The following is a 20,524-nucleotide window of genomic DNA, read 5'->3' as shown; positions in this document are numbered from 1 at the left end:
TTTTCAATGATTTTAATGGACCCAAATTAAGAGGTGTGGACTAAATTAATAAAATTTTGGTTTAATGATACTGTTTAATATTTATTGTGGCCAACAGGACAAAGCTATTCCGTTCCCCTCCACCCTCCCGGACCCTCCCGAATCAGGTTTTACTGTCGCTTATGAGACATAAGGAAGTGTGGTCAAAAGTACTATTAGTGTGGTCAAATGATGTTGTTGCATTTGTTTTCAATGATTTTAATGGGTATATCTTTCAACTTTCCTTGTTGTACAGAACCAGTCAAACGTTTGTCCTTAATCATTACAGGGCTTTTCTTTATTTGACTGTTTTCTACATTGTAGGATAATAGTGAAGACATCAAAACTATGGAATAACACATATGGAATAATGTTGTAAGCAAAATATATGTTCAATTTTTCAAGGTAGCCACCCTGTGCCTTGATGACAGCTTTGCACACTCTTGGTATAATCTCAACCAACTTCATGAGGTAGTGACCTGGAATGCTTTTCCAACATTCTTGAAGGAGATGTCGTGGAGGATCGTTACAAAATATAACACTTGCAACAACTTGTGAATTAAATATAGGCTTTTAATACAAACATATCAGAAGCCTAGATGGTCCGCGGAACACACACTTTTCCAGAGCACTGGCTGATTTATACACATACAACATATGAGTCCATCCCACATGCAAATGGAGTTACTTCCCTCAGTCCATCTGCCACCATTATATCCCAATCTGTGCATCCTGCTTGTTCAGCTCGATAACGCCCATATCTGCTTTCAGTCAAGTTATAATGGTGACAGGACCTCTTCATGTCACAAAAATAATACATGCCCATCTTATCCTATGGCCCCCTTATGTTTGGCTTGTCCTTATTAGGACTAGTAGACTTTGTCTCTTCTGTTCATGTCCTAAAAATATATGCCCTATGTCTATAGTCCATCAGTTGGTCATTTGGCTGACCCCCTCCTTTGTATGTCCCTCTGACCTTGGTATGTCCAGCTGTCCTATGCTCTCATGGCCTTACTTTGGCTTCCTGTCCTATACAAAAGACAATGCATTTTACCAGAATGGCAAATGCACTCGTAAGTGTATCTTTCTCTTGTGGTACAGTATTATGTTTCTTCCTATATGTACATCTTGCTCCCACAGAGTTCCCACATATGCTGAGCCCTTTTTGGCAGCTTTTCCTTCACTCTGCGGTCCAGCTCATCCCAAACCATCTCAATTGGTTTGAGATCTGGTGATTGTAGATGCCAGGTCATCTGATGCAGCACTCCATCACTCTCATTCTTGGTCAAATAGCCCTTACACAGCCTGGAGGTGTTTTTGGGTCATTGTCCTGTTGAAAAACAATGATAGTCCCACTAAGCGCAAACCAGATGGGATGGCGTATTGCTGCAGAATGCTGTGGTAGCCATACTGGTTAAGTGTGCACCTTGAATTCTAAATAAATCACAGACAGTGTCACCAGCAAAGCACCACCACACCGTAACACCTCCCTGTTTCACGGTGGGATCCACACATGCAGAGATCATCTGTTCACCTATTCAGAGGGGTGGGTTAAATGTAGAAGACACATTTCAGTTGAATACATTCTGTTGGACAACTGACTAGGTATCCCCCTTATTCTGCGTCTCACAATGATGTTTGGAACCAAAAATCAAAATCTGGACTCATCAGACCAAAGAACAGATTTCCACCGGTCTAATGTCCATTGCTCGTGTTTCTTGGCCCAAGCAAGTCTCTAATTCTTATTGGTGTCCTTTAGTAGTGGTTTCTTGCCTGCAATGACCATGAAGGTCTGATTCACACAGTCTCCTCTGAACAGTGATGTTGAGATTGGTTGTACTTGAACTCTGAAGCATTATTTGGGCTGCAATTTGAGGTGCAGTTAATACCGATTTCTGAGTCTGGTACCTCTAATGAACTTATCCCTCTGCAGCAGAGGTAACTCTTTCCTGTGGCGGTCCTCAAGAGTGCAAGTTTTCATCATAGCGCTCAATGGTTTTTGTGATTGCACTTTCTGGATTGAATGACTTCATGTCTTAAAGTCATGATGGACTGTCGTTTCCTCTTTGCTATTTGAGCTGTTCTTGCCAATAATATAGACTTGGTATTTTACCAAATAGGACTGTCTTCTGTATAGTCAACCCTCAAAAGTTGTCGGGATGTCACGTGTCCTACTTTTTAACCAATTACACTCCTAACAACCAACTCGTTACGAAATGTATATTGATCAAATAAGCCAGAAGCCAGATTTTGGGCCCAGTTATCCCTCTTGCTTCTCCTCTTCTGCGCTGTTTGATAGGAAATGACTGGTATATGAAATATGGTGGAACTAGCGCATGCCCTACCAGCCAATGCTCTTAGATTTGGCGGGTCGTTTTGAACGAGTGAACATTAAAGGAACAAAAGATATTCGAGGGATGCACCCAAACCGAGGTTAAGACTCATTTTAAATTCCTTATATTAGGCAAAGCAGACAGTACCATTTTTTTAATTTACAGATAGCCAGGGGCTCAATCCAACACTCAGACATCATTTACAAACAAAGCATTTGTGTCTAGTCAGTCCACCAGATCGGAGGCAGTAGGGACGACCAGGCATGTTCTCTTGATAAATATGTGAATTGGACAATTTTCCTGTCTGCTAAGCATTCAAAATGTAATGAGTACTTTTGGGTATCAGGAAAATGTAACGAGTAAAAAGGTCATTATTTTCCTTAGCGATGTAGTGAAGTAAAAGTTGTCAAAAATAGGAATAGTAAAGTACAGATACACAAGAAAACGACTTATGTAGTGCTTTAGTATTTTTACTTCAGTACTTCACACCACTGGTAACCAAATACTAGGGCTTTACATGCACACTAATCATTTCCTATTAAACTGATTATGGCAGAAGGCCAGTATGGCATTAGTCATGTAAACATCTTACTCTGCTGATCTTAATTGGTGTAAGGTCATACCCGAAGTAAGGATACGCCTTTAAAAACACCTGGTTTTCTGAGAATTCTTTAGAATGATTAGGACATGTAAACACTTTAATCAGAGTTATAGAGGTGTATTTAATCTGTGTATGTGCTAACACAAGCAGCGCCAGCTAACTTCTTTTGACTGAGTTCAGGAAAAACTAAAAGTTACAGTTTAGAATTGTTTTCACAAACTTTTTTCTCCAACACTCAAATTAAATATGCTTTATAAAAATTACACGGTCGCTGTGGTGGTACGTTTGATCCTCGACCCAGTCAGCACTGAGGATACAGGCAGAAACTCCTGTACAGTAGAAGGCTACAATAATCTCAACTTTCCTGTGTTGTCTGTGGGGGAACAATTGTCTTTGAAGGAAGCAGCTGTAGGAATCATAGTGTATGTTCTGATTCTCATCCTCTGGCTTTATGTGGTTCAGGTGAGTGAGAGGAATTAACCCCTTTTCATATTCTGTTTTATAATCATTGATCTCAATATTAAACTTGATTTTAATTGATTAATTAATTAATCCAATCATCTGTTCATTTATTTATTCTTTCCATCATTTGCAAAAACAGGGAGAAGGCCTCCAAATCCACCTCTGACAGAAGAGACACAGCAGAGAATGGACTTGTGAGTCTGTTGGAATCAGCTGACTGACCACGGTATGTTGAATCACCCATAGCTGCTTGGCAGAAAGTGGATTTTTCTGGTTTTCAGGGATAAAGCATTTCAACCTAACTACCGTTTCTTTTGAAAACGGAAGTGTGCTGAAAGACGGAAGTGTGCTGAAAAACGGAAGTGTGCTGACAAACGGAAGTGTGCTGACAAACGGTAGTGTGCTGACAAACGGAAGTGTGCTGACAAACGGTAGTGTGCTGACAAACGGAAGTGTCTGACAAACGGTAGTGTGGCGCTCTGCTCAGGCATCTTTCTATGCCAATGACTGTGGCGTTACTGATTTTTCAACCGTAATGTTATGTCTTCTTTCCCCATCAGCGAGACGCTAGTCCAATTTATGTCAACGGCTCAGACATGGCCATGACCCCTTCTGCAGCACAGACAGCAGACACAGATGATCAGGATGATGTTCACAACATCAGTATTCACCACAGAAACCAGGAAGTGCCTCTATATTTCCATCGTCCAACTGCCTCAACCCCAGAAATAGGTTGGGTTCTTCTATGTGTGTATTGGCAGTTTTGAAAATAAATTAAAAAGGTGCATACTGCCGTCATCTGTGCTGGAGTCTGTATCGTCTGAACAGGTGCAAAGTCAAGGTTGGTGATTTCCTGCCACCTGCAGTCATGGAATGTTTGCTCAGGAGTATAATTCATTAGCAGACCCTTCATGCTGACCTGGATATACTTTTTTTTAATCCTTCCTGAACTCAAGTCCCACCTAGTCGACTACTTCAAATGGTGAAAACCCTCAATGCTGCTGTCCATGCTAAAATAGGCTTTGGTCCAAGTGCTCCCTCTACCTACCTCTATGGTTTGAGTCAGCTGTTGACGGCTGTTGTGTTGAGATGCCAGTAGAGAGCACTGTGGTCCAATTATATTGTAGGATTTTAATAGGGATATTTTACAACGCTCCTTCTTGTAGAATAGCTTGACTGACTTAAACCCTTGGCTTCTAGAAGGAACATAGGCCTCTTGTATAATAAGTGCTCCATAAGAAGTTAATAGATTTGTTGAAAAGCCCTTTACTGACATGTTGGTTGTCAGGAGAAGACATGACAGGAAGACAGCTCTTCATCACCATTTTAGCCTCTGTACATCTGGATGGTGTCAACCACAGACCTCAGACTTTGTTTCACACATCCAATAAGGTATTCTATCAAAACTCTCGCTCTCTCTTCACTCTGTAAGTACACTTGATAATAACTTATACCCTACCGTTCAACTTTTTATTGGTGATTTGTTCTGCAGAATGAAAGCTTGCATGTAAATCCAAATGTAAAATAGACATTGTAGTGTGGTGTAATTTATTTTGTTATGTTGAGTTGAATTATGTTTAGTTGAATTACGTAGAAGAGACCAGGATATATTGTGCACCTGAGTTCCAAAACAACAATGCTATAGTCATGATAATGAGAATAAAATAAGTTTGAAACAATTGATGGAGAAACATGTCTTACAGGAGCGACACATTTGCTACAATAAGTGACCACCCGCCCCTCCCGTGCTTAGGTTGCAGTATGACGTGTAATCTACATAATATTCAACCATCTACAGTCGTGGCCAAACGTTTTGAGAATGACACAAATATGAATTTCCATAAAGTTTGCTGCTTCAGTGTCTTTAGATATTTTTGTCAGATGTTTAATATGGAAAACTGAAGTAAAACTAAAACTACAAGCATTTCATAAGTGTCAAAGGCTTATGTTGACAATTACATGAGGTTGATGCAAAGAGTCAATATTTGCAGTGTTGACCCTTCTTTTTCAAGACCTCTGCAATCCGCCCTGGCATGCTGTCAATTAACTTCTGGGCCACATCCATTCTGGCATAATCAATGCTTGGAGTTTGTCAGAATTTGTGGGTATTTGTTTGTCCATCCGCCTCTTGAGGATTGACCACAAGTTCTAAATGGGAATATGGTCTGGGGAGTTTCCTGGCCATGGAACCAAAATATCGACATTTTGTTCCCCGAGCCACTTAGTTATCACTTTTGCCTTATGACAAGGTGCTCCATCATGCTGGAAAGGCATTGTTCGTCACTGAGAAGTTGCTCTCGGAGGATGTGTTGGTACCATTCTTTATTCATGGCTGTGTTCTTAGGCAAAATTGTGAGTGAGCCCACTCCCTTGGCTGAGAAGCAACCCCACACATGAATGGTCTCAGGATGCTTTACTGTTGGCATGACACAGGACTGATGGTAGCGCTCACCTTGTCTTCTCCGTACAAGCTTTTTTACGGATGCCCCAAACAATCGGAAAGAGGATTCATCAGAGAAGATGACTTTACCCCAGTCCTCAGCAGTCCAATCCCTGTACCTTTTGCAGAATATCAGTCTGTCCCTGATGTTTTTCCTGGAGAGAAAATGGCTTCTTTGCCTCACTGTACATGCAGATGCACTCACACCTGCCTGCTGCCATTCCTGAGCAAGCTCTGTGCTGGTGGTGCCCCGACCCCGCAGCTGAATCAACATTAGGAGACGGTCCTGGCGCTTGCTGGACTTTCTTGGGCGCCCTGAAGCCTTCTTCACAACAATTGAACTGCTCTCCTTGAAGTTCTTGGTGATCCGATAAATGGTTGATTTAGGTACAATCTTACTGGCAATGGTTCCAAGCACCACCCTCCTGAAGCTTCCAGTCTGTTATTCAAACTCAATCAGCATGACAGTGATCTCCAGCCTTGTCCTCGTCAACACTCACACCTGTGTTAACGAAAGAATCACTGACATGTCAGCTGGTCCGTTTGTGGCAGGGCTGAAATGCAGTGGAAATGTTTTTGGGGATTCAGTTCATTTGCATGGCAAAGAGGGACTTTGCAATTCATCTGATCACTCTTCATAACATTCTGGAGTATATGCAAATTGCCATCACACAAACTGAGGCAGCAGACTTTGTGAAAATTAATATTTGTCATTCTCAAAACTTTGGCAATGACTGTACTCTATTAAAGGGGGCACTGATCTGTAGGCCTATGTGACATGTGTGACATCATTAGTTGCCATGCATCAAAAAGATCATGCATCATGCATGTTAATATCTTATAATGTGTCAAAATATACAGTACCAGTCAAAGTATTAGAACACCTACTCATTCAATGGTTTTTCTTTATTTTTTACTATTTTCTACATTGTGGAATAGTAGTGAATACATAACTATGAAATAACACATGGAATCATATAGTGAGCAAAAAGTGTTAAACAAATCAAAGTATATTTTTGATTCTTCAAAGTAGCCACCCTTTGCCTTAAAGACTGCTTTGCACACTCTTGGCATTCTCTCAACCAGCTTCATGAGGAATGACAGAGTGATTCATTCCTCATGAAGCTGGAGAGAATGCCAACAGTTTTGAAGGATTCCTATATATGCTGAGCACTTGTTGGCTGATTTTCCTTCACTCTGCGGTCCAGCTCATCCCAAACCATCTCAATTGGGTTGAGGTTGGATGATTGTAGAGGCCCGGTCATCTGATGCAGCACTCCATCACTCTTCTTATTGGTCAAATAGCCCTGATACAACCTGGAGGTGTGTTGGGTCATTGTCCTGTTGAAAAACAAATGATAGTCCCACTAAGCACAAACCAGATGGCATGGCGTATCGCTGCAGAATGCTGTGGTAGCCATGCTGGTTAAGTGTATCTTGAATTCTAAATAATTACCGATAGTATCGCCTGGAAAGCACCCCCACACCACCTCCTCCTCCTCCATGCTTCATGTTGGGAAGCACATATGTGGAGATCATCTGTTCACCAACTGTGTCTCACAAAGACACGGCGGTTGGAACCAAACATCTCAATGTGGACTCCTCAGACCAAAGGACAAATTTCCAACGGTCTAATGTCCATTGCTCGTGTTTCTTGGCCCAAGCAAGTCTCCTCTTCTTATTGGTGTCCTTTGGTAGTGGTTTCTTTGTAGCAATTCGACCATGAAGGCCTGATTCACGCAGTCTCCTCTGAACTGTTTACGTTAAGATTTGTCTGTAAATTGAACTCTCCAAAGCATGTATTTGGGCGGCAATCTGAGGTGCAGTTAACTCTAATGAAACTTATCCTCTGCAGCAAAGGTAACTCTGGGTCTTCCTTTCCTGTGGGGGGTCCTGATGTGAGCCAGTTTCATCATAGTGCTTGATAGTTTTTGCGACTGCACCTGCAGAAACTTTAATAGTTCTTGACATTTTGACTGACCTTCATGTCTTAAAGTAATGATGGACTGTCATTTCTCTTTGCTTATTTGAGCTGTTCTTGCCATAATATGGACTTGCAAATAGAGCTATGTTCTGTATACCATCCCTACCTTAACACAACTGGAACCCAAAAGAGTTCTCCTATGGGGACAGCTGAAGAACCCATTTGGAATCCTGTTTTCTAAGAGACTACCCTGCATGTGTCACAGGTGTAACCAAGGTCTTATAATGAGTGACATAATCCTCGCCTCGTCCATGGAGGCTACACTGTTGATCCTGGCAACGGCTCAAAGGTTCTGAGCACGGTTGCTAGGCGATGGTCCAGGGTGGAGAGGGGCCACGGGAATAGAGGATCATGAAAAAGTCCCTCATGACATCAGACTGTACTGGGGCAGGGAGAGGAGACGCAGACAGACACAGGAGGGTAGAGTGACGGATCCTAGAGAAGGAGAAAGAGACCGAGAGAGAGAGAAATGAAGTGAAAGTTGAGAAAGAAGAGGAATAAATTATATTTCATTTATCATGTTCTCTCCTCTAGGTGAGTATATATATTCATGATAACACAACTTATGTCTTAATTTTTAATCATGTACCATGTTATACCTGCAGCACTGCTCCAGAGGTGTCAGGATAGAGGGTTCATCTGTAGAGTGACGTCCAAACCTGTAGTCAGCACACACACAGTGTCAATGTTACAATCAACTAACGTTAGTTAAACCTGTAGTCTGCACACAGACCGTTCGTTAGCTAACATTCGAGGGCTGACTGTTCTCTATTTGTGCAGAGTAAAAATAAAATGTTGATAATTTGTGTAGTCTTACTACTGCAGTAGGCTACTGCTTGTCCATGTGCTAGCTACGAGAGAAACGTGAAAGCATTCAGGCAGCAGAGATGAGCTTGTCATTAGCTAGCGAACGTTTGCTTTATAGCTACAATATAGCTTTGTTTGTTATTTTGAAATTGGATCTTTATTGTTTATTTATTGTATACAAGTTATATACATAGACAGAAGGGAGTTAGTTATAAATACAGTATATTTGACTGTAGTTTAGAAGAAAGACTTACGCAGGGGTGTAAAGTACTTAAGTACAAATACTTTAAAGTACTACTTTAGTAGTTTTTGGGTGTATCTGTACTTTACTTTACTATGTATATATTTGACAACTTTCACTTCACTACATCCCACAAGAAAATAATGTAATTTTCCCTAAAGCCAAAAGTCCTAATTACATTTTGAATTCTTAGCAGGACCGAAAATGGTTCAATGCGCACACTTATCAAGAGAACATCCCTGGTCATCCCTACTAACTCTGCTCTGGCAGACTCAATAAACAGAAATTATTTGTTTGTAAATGCTGTCTGACTATCCGGCTATCCGTACATTTGAAAAAACAAGAAAATTGTGCCGCCTGGTTTGCTTAGTATAAGAACATTTTAATTATTCATACTTATATTTGAACAATTACCTCAAAGTTGTATCTTTCCATAATTCCTCTCCGTGTAATAGATTCCCAGTAATATGACCTAATTGGCGGACAAGGACAATGTTGTTCGAGAACCAGACACTCCCTCGCGAGAGAGAAGCCTGTTGAGATCCTCCCTCTTTGCGCATGTGTTACAAGTGGCTGTCAGGTAAAAGTAGACGATATCAGACAACAGGATTCTTAGGGAAAGGGGGTGTTGAACGTTTTCTTCACTTTTATAGATCACGTCAAATTTTATCCAGGAACTTTCTGAAGTAATATTAGGCTACATGAGACGTTTATTTGTTCTAACTTATTTACGTTTTGATATTTAAATAGATGTTTGATTGCTCTGGTCTAGGGGCGCATCATTCGCAGCCTTGAGAATCGATTTTTTTCTCAGCAACTCCCTAGTCATTATCTGAACACTACAACAAAGTAGTTCAACTGTACTGTACCCTACAACATGTCATGTCATACAAATAAACAATAGCTTCCACAATGGATCGGGTAAGTCTATATGCCTGCTGTGTTGTACAAAATGTCTAGGCCTAGTTTTCATCATCTTGGATCCTCCACATTCATGTGTTGGGTTTAAACGGCTGGACAAAAAACATGACGGAAAAACTTGTTGGGATTTTTTTCTTCTTCAACAAAGTAGCCTACTACTACTACTATATCATGTTTAGGAATCTGTGACTGACCTAATTATCTCTCCTTCCTCCCAAAGTGTTCACATTCCTTCACTGATTTCGAACACATTGTCCATTATTTGACCAGATACTCAAGTGGCCGCTCAAACAAAGAAAAGAAATGTCTTTTAAAAATGGAAGGAAATCGGAAAAAGGCCAGATCAGGTGGGACCATTATAGCCAACGAGAGGGCAGACATGCGTGTTGCCACAGAGTCTAACTTCTATTTAGCGTTTACATTTATGTAGGATTAGGCATAACGCTAGAAGTGTTGTTAAGGTTAGGGTTAAAATCACATGTTAATAAGGACAATGGTAGAAATGGGCGTGGTTTATGGCTTTGTTTGCGGTAACTAGTGACGACAAGTCACTACTACCATATAAAGTGTCCTATTTTTATCAATACACTCTTAACAACCTAATTGTTACGAATTTTATATTCGATCAAATAAAACAGAAGACAGATTTTGGGCCCAGTTATCCCTCTCGCTTCACCTCTTCATCGCTGTTTGAAAGGAAATGACTGGTATGAGATATATGGTGGAAACTAGCCCAATCCTCCACCAGTCAATGCTCTTCGATTAGTGGGAAGTAGTGAACGATTCAGCATTTGAGGAAAAAGGAGATATCCTAGGGATGCACCCAAATCAGAGGTTTGGAATAAATTAATAAAATATTTGGTTTAATGTTAATCAATATAGGATACTTATTGTGGCCAACAGGACAAAGCTTGCCCGCCCCACTTCACCCCCCTGGAGTCCCCAGGTCTAATGTCTCCCTGTACTTTACTGCTGGGTCTGGTCGACTGCAGGAAAACACCGGGGCAGAGTGGAACTGAGACAGGAGAAGAGGAACATGGAGATGTGATTTCATTACGTAAGAACCATGGTGTGTGGATGAGACTACAGTCTGCTTCTGTAACAAATAATTGATTTAAGCATATATTGATACAAATATCTGGTCGATTTTAAGAAGTGTAACTTGGTAAAAAAAAACACAAAAAAACGTTTGATTTCACATTTTAACATTCTGTCATAAAGAGCAAGTGCTCAACTAAATACAAAACAAGTTTCTCATCTCAAGAGGTTACATAGAAATAAATACTATAGTAGGTGCCAAATAAAGTAACCGGGTTGACTTAACAGGGGACGACTGAAAATAACAAAACCGCTGGATTACATGGCTAAAATAGGCCTTTAAATCGGCCATGAATCTGCTTGTGACATGAGGAATGGATATAGTATTGTGCAACAGGGAGTAGCAATTGAATGCAGTCTTCAGCAATAAAGTTATTGTTAAAACGTTTCTAGCATGTCTGGGTAAAAGGGTTGACTTGTTCAGTTTTCCACCACAAAACAGCAGTAAATTGATAAAGAGTAGAACCAGCTCACCTGCTTTTACGCTGATTTGACTATTAGATGTTCAATGTTTCTTATGCAAAAAAATAAAAATAAAAATCTATAATTCTCCCCCCAAAAATTTAAAGAATAGTTTAACCATATTAAAAAGAGAGTTCAGTTCATGTAACAGGGTAGACCTTAAAATGAGGGACAGACGTAAATTAATTACTAATCACATGAAATAAATCATGTTCAGAAATGACTGTCAAAGTAACCAAATAACTAGGACTTTACATGCACACTAATCATTTCCTATTAAACTGATTATGGCAGTAGGATGAGTATGTCATTAGTCATGTAAACATCTTACTCTGCTGATCTTAATTGGTGTAAGGTCATAACTGAAGTAAGCATACGCCTTTAAAAACACCTGGTTTTCTGAGAATTCTTTAGAATGATTAGGACATGTAAACACTTTAATCAGAGTTATAGAGGTGTATTTAATCTGTGTATGTGCTAACACAAGCAGCGCCAGCTAACTTCTTTTGACCGAGTGCAGTGAGTTCAGGAAAAACTGAAAGAATGCTGCTTTATTAATCTGAACTCAATCAAATATGCTTAAAATAACATGTTCGCTGTTGTAGAAAGTTTATTTTGATCGCCTATTTTTTGCATTTATCAAAGTCCCGTCAGGCAGCCTGATTTCAGATGTGTCCATGTAAACAGGTTTAGTAGGGAAATTGTTCTTCTTTCCAAGCTTTTCAATGTTTAAATCAAACTCCTATACTAATTGATTATTCACAATAGTCATATTATTCTGTGCTTGTAACCGTACTCAATGATGGTAAACCTACGAGTAATTATTGTATTAGGTGGGTTAAAATCTTACTAGAAGTTTTGATGGAGGGACCTGTCAAAATGCTGAATTGTGTCACTTTAGCAAGTCTTTACTCATATAAAAAAATCCAATTAATCAAATACTCCATCCATGTGTTCTGTATTAAATGACACTTTATTTAATATAACAGAGATTTAAAATGGAATATTGGTGCACAATTATTACTGGAAAAATATCAGAAGGACGCAAAAGGCATTCATTTAATGGAAATACCGATCTGTTTATGGACCCATATTTGCAGAACTTAATGATTAAATGTCTTTGTTTCACAGGAGACATCCCTCATCGTTGCTCTCTCAGTGGGAGGGGCTTATCATCTGGGGAGCCTCGACAACATCATGATGCTGACAAGAAAGAGCAGAGTCTCTCCAGATCAGAACACCTCAAGAAATACCAGCAAAGACTTTTAGGGAAGAAACCTCACCACTGCTGCTTTGACTGTGGGAAGAGTTTTGCTAAACAGAAGGAATTGATCATTCATGAGCGGATTCACAACGGTGAGAAACTGTACCACTGCTCTCAGTGTGGGAAGAGTTTAGCTGATTCTAAAACCTTAAATTCTCATCAGAAAATTCATACAGGGGAGATACCGTACCCCTGCTTTGATTGTGGGAAATACCTCAATCAATCAGGAGCACAGACAACACACAAACACGTATACTCAAGAGAGAAACCTTATAGCTGTGATCAGTGTGGGAAGAGCTTTAATAAATCAGGACACCTGACTATACACCAACGCATACACACAGGAGAGAAGCCTTATAGCTGTGATCGGTGTGGGAAGAGCTTCAGTCGATCAGGAGACCTGACTAGACACCAACGCATACACACAGGAGAGAAGCCTTATCGCTGTGATCAGTGTGGGAAGAGCTTCAATAATTCAGGACAACTGACTACACACCAACGCATACACACAGGAGAGAAGCCTTATAGCTGTGATCAGTGTGGGAAGAGCTTCATTCGATCAGGAGACCTGACTACACACAAACGCCTACACACAGGAGAGAAGCCTTACAGCTGTGATCAGTGTGGGAAGAGATTCAATCAGTCAGGACACCTGACTTTACACCAACGCATACACACAGGAGAGAAGCCTTATAGCTGTGATCAGTGTGGGAAGAGCTTTGCTCGAGATTTCACTCTGACTACACACCAGCGAACACACAGAGGAGATAAGCCTTATAGCTGTGATCAGTGTGGGAAGAGCTTTGCTCGAGATTCCACCCTGACGACACACCAACGCATACACACAGGAGAGAAGCCTTACAGCTGTGACCAGTGTGGGAAGAGCTTCAATCATTCAGGATCCCTGATTATACACCAACGCATACACACAGGAGAGAAGCCTTATAGCTGTGATCAGTGTGGAAAAGCTTCAATCATTCAGGATCCCTGACTGAACACCAACGCATACACACAGGAGAGAAGCCTTATAGCTGTGATCGGTGTGGGAAGAGCTTCAATCATTCAGGATCACTGACTACACACAAACGCATACACACAGGAGAGAAGCCATATAGCTGTGATCAGTGTGGGAAGAGCTTCAATCAATCCGGAGACCTGACTACACACCAACGCCTACACACAGGAGAGAAGCCATATAGCTGTGATCGGTGTGGGAAGAGCTTCAATCAGTCAGGACACCTGACTATACACCAACGCATACACACAGGAGAGAAGCCTTATAGCTGTGATCAGTGTGGGAAGAGCTTCATTCAATCAGTAGAGCTGACTAGACACCAGCGAATACACACTGGAGAGAAATCTTACTCCTGTCTTTGTGGAAAGTGGTTTGCTCATTCAGGGTCACTGATAAAACACCAGAAAGCACAAACATGTTTTCTTTCATCTCCTTCCTCTCTGGCACCGGTTCCAGATCCCTAAATACAGTTTCAACAGACAACATCTTGTGAAGAGTCATCCATCTCCCCTTCTCTAACAGTTTACTAAGTCTGATTACCATGGTAACCTGTGTAGCATGATATGCAGCTCTGGATCAATCTGTATCAAGCGTCTTGAAGTAGGAGTGGTGTGTGTGTGGTGGGGTGTTCAGAGCTGTATCTATTTCATTAACTCCTACTATCCATTAAATAATGTAGAATAATGTTTCAAAAATGGTATGTGCATATTCATGTGTGATGGAAATGTTGTCTGAAGAGAGAGCCTTGAATTGTACATCATGTCTCATACAAACATTGGTTCCTGTAGGTGATGGGTAGAGATATGAGGGGGAGAAGGTCATGACCCCCTCAGACCTTTTGGCAGAAGGCCCAGTATATGTTCTATATGTTAAGATCGGAGACGGTTCCAGTCACATGCAGGATCCAAACGTTAATGATGAATAATGTAAATCATGCAAATATAACTTGTCTGTGTAAGCAGTGTATAAGAAGAACTAACGGGACTGCCCCGAAAGAGCTCCTGACCGACGTGTACTATGGTGCATTAAGTTTGTTGGAATCTCTCCAGCTTGCTGATAATAAAGAATGATTCATTTCAGTTTTACTTTGAGGCCCTGGTGGTAATTTCCATGACACGTATTCAATACAAAAACAAATTATGTGTATGAGATGTGTCGCGCTGCATGAGGCACTGACTGATACTGAGTCACTGACTGGCACTGATACTGACTACCTTTTTTTAAGGGATCTATGACCAACAGATGCATATCTGTATTCCCAGTCATGTGAAATCCATAGATTAGGGCCTCATTCATTTAGAACAGTTGACTGATTTCTTTATATGAACTGTGACTCAGTCAAATCGTACAAATTGTTGCATGTTGTGTTTCTGTTGTTTCAGTGTAATAATTATAGAAGAAACTAATTGAATAAATGAATGGGCCTCCTACTGTTTTAGGTGTTTTGGGTCAGAACTCTTTCAACGTGACTTACACCCATCAGAGTATCTGTGCCCTGGAACAATTTACTGTCACAGGTAATATATAATATCTACAGGTAATATATAATATATACAGGTAATATATAATATATATAGGTAATATAAAATATCTACAGGTAATATATAATATATATAGGTAATATATAATATATATAGGTAATATAAAATATCTACAGGTAATATATAATATATACAGGTAATATATAATATATATAGGTAATATAAAATATCTACAGGTAATATATAATATATATAGGTAATATATAATATCTACAGGTAATATATAATATCTACTGGGAATATCTACAGGTAATATATAATATCTAATTCTAATAATTCATTAGAATCATTCAGAGCTGCAGGTGAAGGTGTCTTCCTCCACAGAGGAAAAGAAGAGAACACTGACCTGTAGCACCACCTGTCTTCTGACAACGTCTCACCAACCCAAATACCAAAATAACTACCTAGACCCAGTCAGCAGTAAGGATACAGACAGATACTCCTGTGCTGTAAACGGCCATGAGGATCTCCTCTCTCCTGTAGAGACTCTCACTGTCACGATGTGGCCCTTTGGGTGTAGATTGTTGCTCCTCCTCTCTCTCTCTCTCTCGTCAGGTTTTACAACTGTCATAAATACCTGGTAGAAACTCTCATGCAGTATTGAGGGAGAGTCTACAAGAGCAAAGAGCTTCTCTTTGTTCAAAACTCCTAATCCCCAAAATGGGAGAACTAAACAATTTCTATTTTTGAGAATGTGGGAATTGTCCGTGGACATTTAAAGAACAATCCTGTCGAAGTTGTTTGACACACAACTATATCTCTTAATGTGTACATTTCCCAGCTGTCAGGTTTACATATATATATATTGTGAAACGTATGTGATTAAACATGAAACTATTTGTGAAAAGATGTCATGTGATGTTAACCTTCTAAATGAGTGGTTTTCATATAAAGATTACAGTTGAAGTTGGAAGTTTACACACACCTTAGACAAATACATTTAAACTCAGTTTTTCACAATTCATTACATTTAATCCTAGTAAAAATCCCCTGTCTTAGGTCAGTTAGGATCACCACTTTATTTTAAGAATGTGAAATGTCAGAATAATAGTAGAGAGAATTATTTATTTCAGCTTTTCTTTCATCACATTCCCAGTATGTCAGAAGTTTACATACACTCAATTAGTATTTGGTAGCATTGCCTTTACATTTTTTTATTTGGGTCAAACTTTTTGGGTAGCCTTCCACAAGCTTCCCACAATAAGTTGGGTGAATTTTGGCCCATTCCTCCTGACAGACCTGGTGTAACTGAGTCAGGTTTGTAGGTCTCCTTGCTCGCACACGCTTTTTCAGTTCTGCCCACAAATGTTCGATAGGATTGAGGTCAGGAGTTTGTGATGGCCACTCTAATACCTTGACTTTGTTGTCCTTAAGCCATTTTGCCACAACATTTTTTTTCACCTTTATTTAACCAGGTAGGCTAGTTGAGAACAAGTTCTCATTTGCAACTGCGATCAGGCCAAGATAAAGCGCAATTCGACACATACAACAACACAGAGTTACACATGGAATAAACAAAACATACAGTCAATAATACAGTAGACCAAAAGAAAACAAAACGTCTATATACAGTGAGTGCAAATGAGGTAAGTTAAGGAAATAAATAGGCCATGGTGGCAAAGTAATTACAATATAGCAATTAAACACTGGAATGGTAGATCGGCAGACATGAATGTGCAGGAAGAGATACTGGGGGTGCAAAGGAGCAAAATAAATAAATAAATACCCGTATGGGGATGAGGTAGGTAGATGGGCTGTTTACAGATGGGCTCTGTACAGGTGCAGTGATCTGTAAGCTGCTCTGATAGCTGGTGCTTAAGCTAGTGAGGGAGATGTGAGTCTCCAGCTTCAGAGATTTTTGCAATTTGTTCCAGTCATGGGCAGCAGAGAACTGGAAGGAAAGACGACCAAAGGAGGAATTGGCTTTGGGGGTGACCAGTGAGATATACCTGCAGGAGCGCGTGCTACGAGTGGATGCTGCTATGGTGACCAGTGAGCTGAGATAAGGCGGGGCTTTACCTAGCAGAGACTTGTAGATAACCTGTAGCCAGTGGGTTTGGCGACGAGTATGAAGCGAGGGCCAGCCAACGAGAGCATACAGGTCGCAATGGTGGGTAGTGTATGGGGCTTTGGTGACAAAACGGATGGCACTGTGATAGACTGCATCCAGTTTGTTGAGTAGAGTGTTGGAGGCAATTTTATAGATGACATCACCGAAGTCGAGGATCAGTAGGATGGTCAGTTTTACGAGGGTATGTTTGGCAAAGGATGCAAAGGATGCTTTGTTGCGATATAGGAAGCCGATTCTAGATTTAATGTTGGATTGGAGATGCTTAATGTGAGTCTGGAAGGAGAGTTTAGTCTAACCAGACACCCAGGCATTTGTGGTTGTCCATGTATTCTAAGTCAGAGCCGTCCAGAGTAGTGATGCTGACGGGCGAGCAGGTGCGGGCAGTGATCGATTGAATAGCATGCATTTAGTTTTACTTGCGTTTAAGAGCAGTTGGAGGCCACGGAAGGAGAGCTGTATATGGCATTGAGCTCGTCTGGAGGTTAGTTAACACCCCCAATGAGGGGCCAGAAGTATACAGAATGGTGTCGTCTGTGTAGAGGTGGATCAGAGAATCACCAGCAGCAAGAGCAACATCATTGATATATACAGAAAAGAGAGTCGGCCCGAGAATTGAACCCTGTTGGCACACCCATAGAGACTTGTCAGAGGTCCGTGTGGAAGTATGCTTGGGTCATTGTCATTTTAGAACACCCATTTGCAAACAAAGCTTTAACTTCCTAACTGATGTCCTGAGATGTTGCTTCAATATATCCACATCATTTTCTTTCCTCAAGATGCCATCCATTTTGTGAAGTGCACCAGTCCCTCCTGCAGCAAAGCACCCCCACAACATGATGCTGCCACCCCCGTGCTTCACGGTTGGGATGGTGTTCTTCGGCTTGCAAGCCTCCCACTTTTTCCTCCAAACATAACGATGGTGATTATGGCCAAACAGTTCTATTTTTGTTTCATCAGACCAGAGGATATATCTCCAAAAAGTACGATATTTGTTCCCATGTGCAGTTTTGAACCGTAGTCTGTTTTTTTATGGTGGTTTTGGAGCAGTGACTTCTTCCTTGCTGAGTGGCCTTTCAGGTTATGTCGATATAGGACTCGTTTTACGTGGATATAGATACTTTTGGACCTGTTTCCTCCAGCATCTTCACAAGGTCCTTTGCTGTTGTTCTGGGATTGATTTGCACTTTTCGCACCAAAGAACATTCATCTCTAGGAGACATAACGCGTCTCCTTCCTGAGCGGTATGACGGCTGCGTGGTCCCATGGTGTTTATACTTGACTGGAACGATGGTAGGCCTTGGTCCACAGGTACACCTTCAATTGACTCAAATGATGTCAATTAGCCTATCAGAACCTTCTAAAGCCATGACATAATTTTATGGAATTTTCCAAGCTGTTTAAAGGCACAGTCAACTTAGTGTATGTAAACTTCTGAACCACTGGAATTGTGATACAGTAAGTTATAAGTAAATAATCTGTCTGTAAACAATTGTTGGAAAAATTACTTGTGTCATGTACAAAGTAGTCCCAAGGTACTCAGCACGAACGTGCATACTCTGGCACCGAGGTCAGGATTTTAGGCACCTCATTACATTTCTCTTGTTTAAAACCTCCTAGCACACGGATCCCGCTAGCGGGATCAAATTCGACGACATCCGGTGAAATTGCAGAGCGCCAAATTCAAAATATAAAATCGTAATATTAAAATTCATGAAAATACAAGTGTCTTACATGGTTCAAAAGCTTAGAATCTTGGTAATCGAACTGCATAGTATTCGATTGTCTGAGGACAGCGCCTCACATTAGCATGTTTTCCATATTCCCAAACCATCACAGGCATCACAAAATAACAAATAAAGATAAAATGAATCACGTACATTTGAAGATCCTCTGTTTGAAATCCCAAGGGTCCCAGCTACACAATGAATGGTCGTTTTGTTCGATAAAGTCCTTCTTTATATCCTAGAAACGCTGTTTTAGTTGGCTCCATTGAATTCAATAATCCACTCCTTCAACATCCATACAAAGGATTCCAAAGGTTACCAGCAAAGTTCATCCAAATAAGTCAAAAATGTTTTTTATTAATCCTCAGAATGTCTAATCTAAAAAAAAAAACGATAATATTCAGACTGAGATTACCATGTCCAATAGGAAAGTAAAAGAACGAAGAAGGCTCTTCTGCTGACAATGCAGTTTTTAAATAAATTTTCTGATGTTTGAAGAGATCATATTTGCATTGGCGCTCACCTTGGAAAGACTACAAATACTTCTTCATTTAAAAAAACAACAAGCCTAAAGCCGTGTATAAAAACTGTGACATCTAGTGACATCTAGTGGAAGCCATTGGATCTGCAACCTGGGAGGCAGAAGAAAATGATATCTTCCATTAGTTTCTTCAATTGTTATTGCACTCAACAAAAATATTAACGCAACATGCAACAATTTGTACGATTTCACTGAGTTAAAGTTCATATAAAGAAATCAGTCAATTTAAATTAATGAATTAGGCCCTAATCTATAGATTTCACAGGACTGGGAATACAGATCTGTTGGTCACAGATACCTTAAAAAAAGGTAGTCAGTTTCTGTGTGGACCACCATTTGCCTCATGCAGTGCGACATCTCCTTCACATAAGACAATAGATTTAATGTATTTTGTATTGAAGACATGTGTTCTGAAAATTACTAACTTGGACTCAGTGAAACTTAAATAAATAAATATTTATTATCAGCCAGCTGGAGAGGTTCCAACAAACTTAAAGCACCAGAGTACACATCGATCTGGAGCTCTTTCGGGGCAGTCCCGTTAGTTCTCTTATATACTGGTAACACAGACAAGTTATATTTGCATGATTTACATTATTCATCATTACGTTTGGTTCCTGCATGCGACTGGAAACCGTCTCCTATCTTAACTTACAGAACATATACTGGGCCTTCTGCCAAAAGGTCTGAGGGGGTCATGACCTTCTCCCCTCATATCTCTACCTACAGGAACCAATGATTGTATGAGGAAGATGTACTATTCAAGACTCTGTCTTCAGACAACATTTCCCCCACACATGAATATACACCTACCATGGTTGAAGCATTATCCTACATTATTTAATGGCTAACAGGAGTTAATGAAATAACATACAGCTCTGAACACCCACCATACACACCACTCCTACTCCAAGACGCTTGATACATATGGATCCAGAGCTGCATATTAGGAACACAGGTTACCATGGTAATCAGATTTAGAGAATGGGAGATAATAACTC

The 20,524-nt window shown here is 40.4% G+C and overlaps 1 long non-coding RNA gene and 1 pseudogene across 1 annotated transcript; one reads left to right on the top strand and one right to left on the bottom strand.

Annotated features, from left to right (window-relative positions):
• Positions 1–7,746: 7,746 nt before the first annotated feature.
• LOC116370159 (uncharacterized) lies at positions 7,747–9,339 on the bottom strand. Its single transcript, XR_004208709.1, has 3 exons — positions 9,301–9,339; positions 8,438–8,497; positions 7,747–8,273 (listed from the first exon to the last, which is right to left on the bottom strand). It is a non-coding gene; the product is annotated as an uncharacterized LOC116370159 (long non-coding RNA).
• Positions 9,340–9,540: 201 nt separating this feature from the next.
• Positions 9,541–15,061, top strand: LOC116370158 (zinc finger protein 883-like; annotated as a pseudogene).
• The last annotated feature ends 5,463 nt before the right edge of the window (positions 15,062–20,524 follow it).

The sequence above is a fragment of the Oncorhynchus kisutch genome, unplaced genomic scaffold, assembly GCF_002021735.2.
Source record: "Oncorhynchus kisutch isolate 150728-3 unplaced genomic scaffold, Okis_V2 scaffold2466, whole genome shotgun sequence".
Lineage (NCBI taxonomy): Eukaryota > Metazoa > Chordata > Actinopteri > Salmoniformes > Salmonidae > Oncorhynchus > Oncorhynchus kisutch.
The sequence above is the reverse complement of the archived record's forward strand: the minus strand, read 5'-3'. Positions and strand labels throughout refer to the sequence as shown.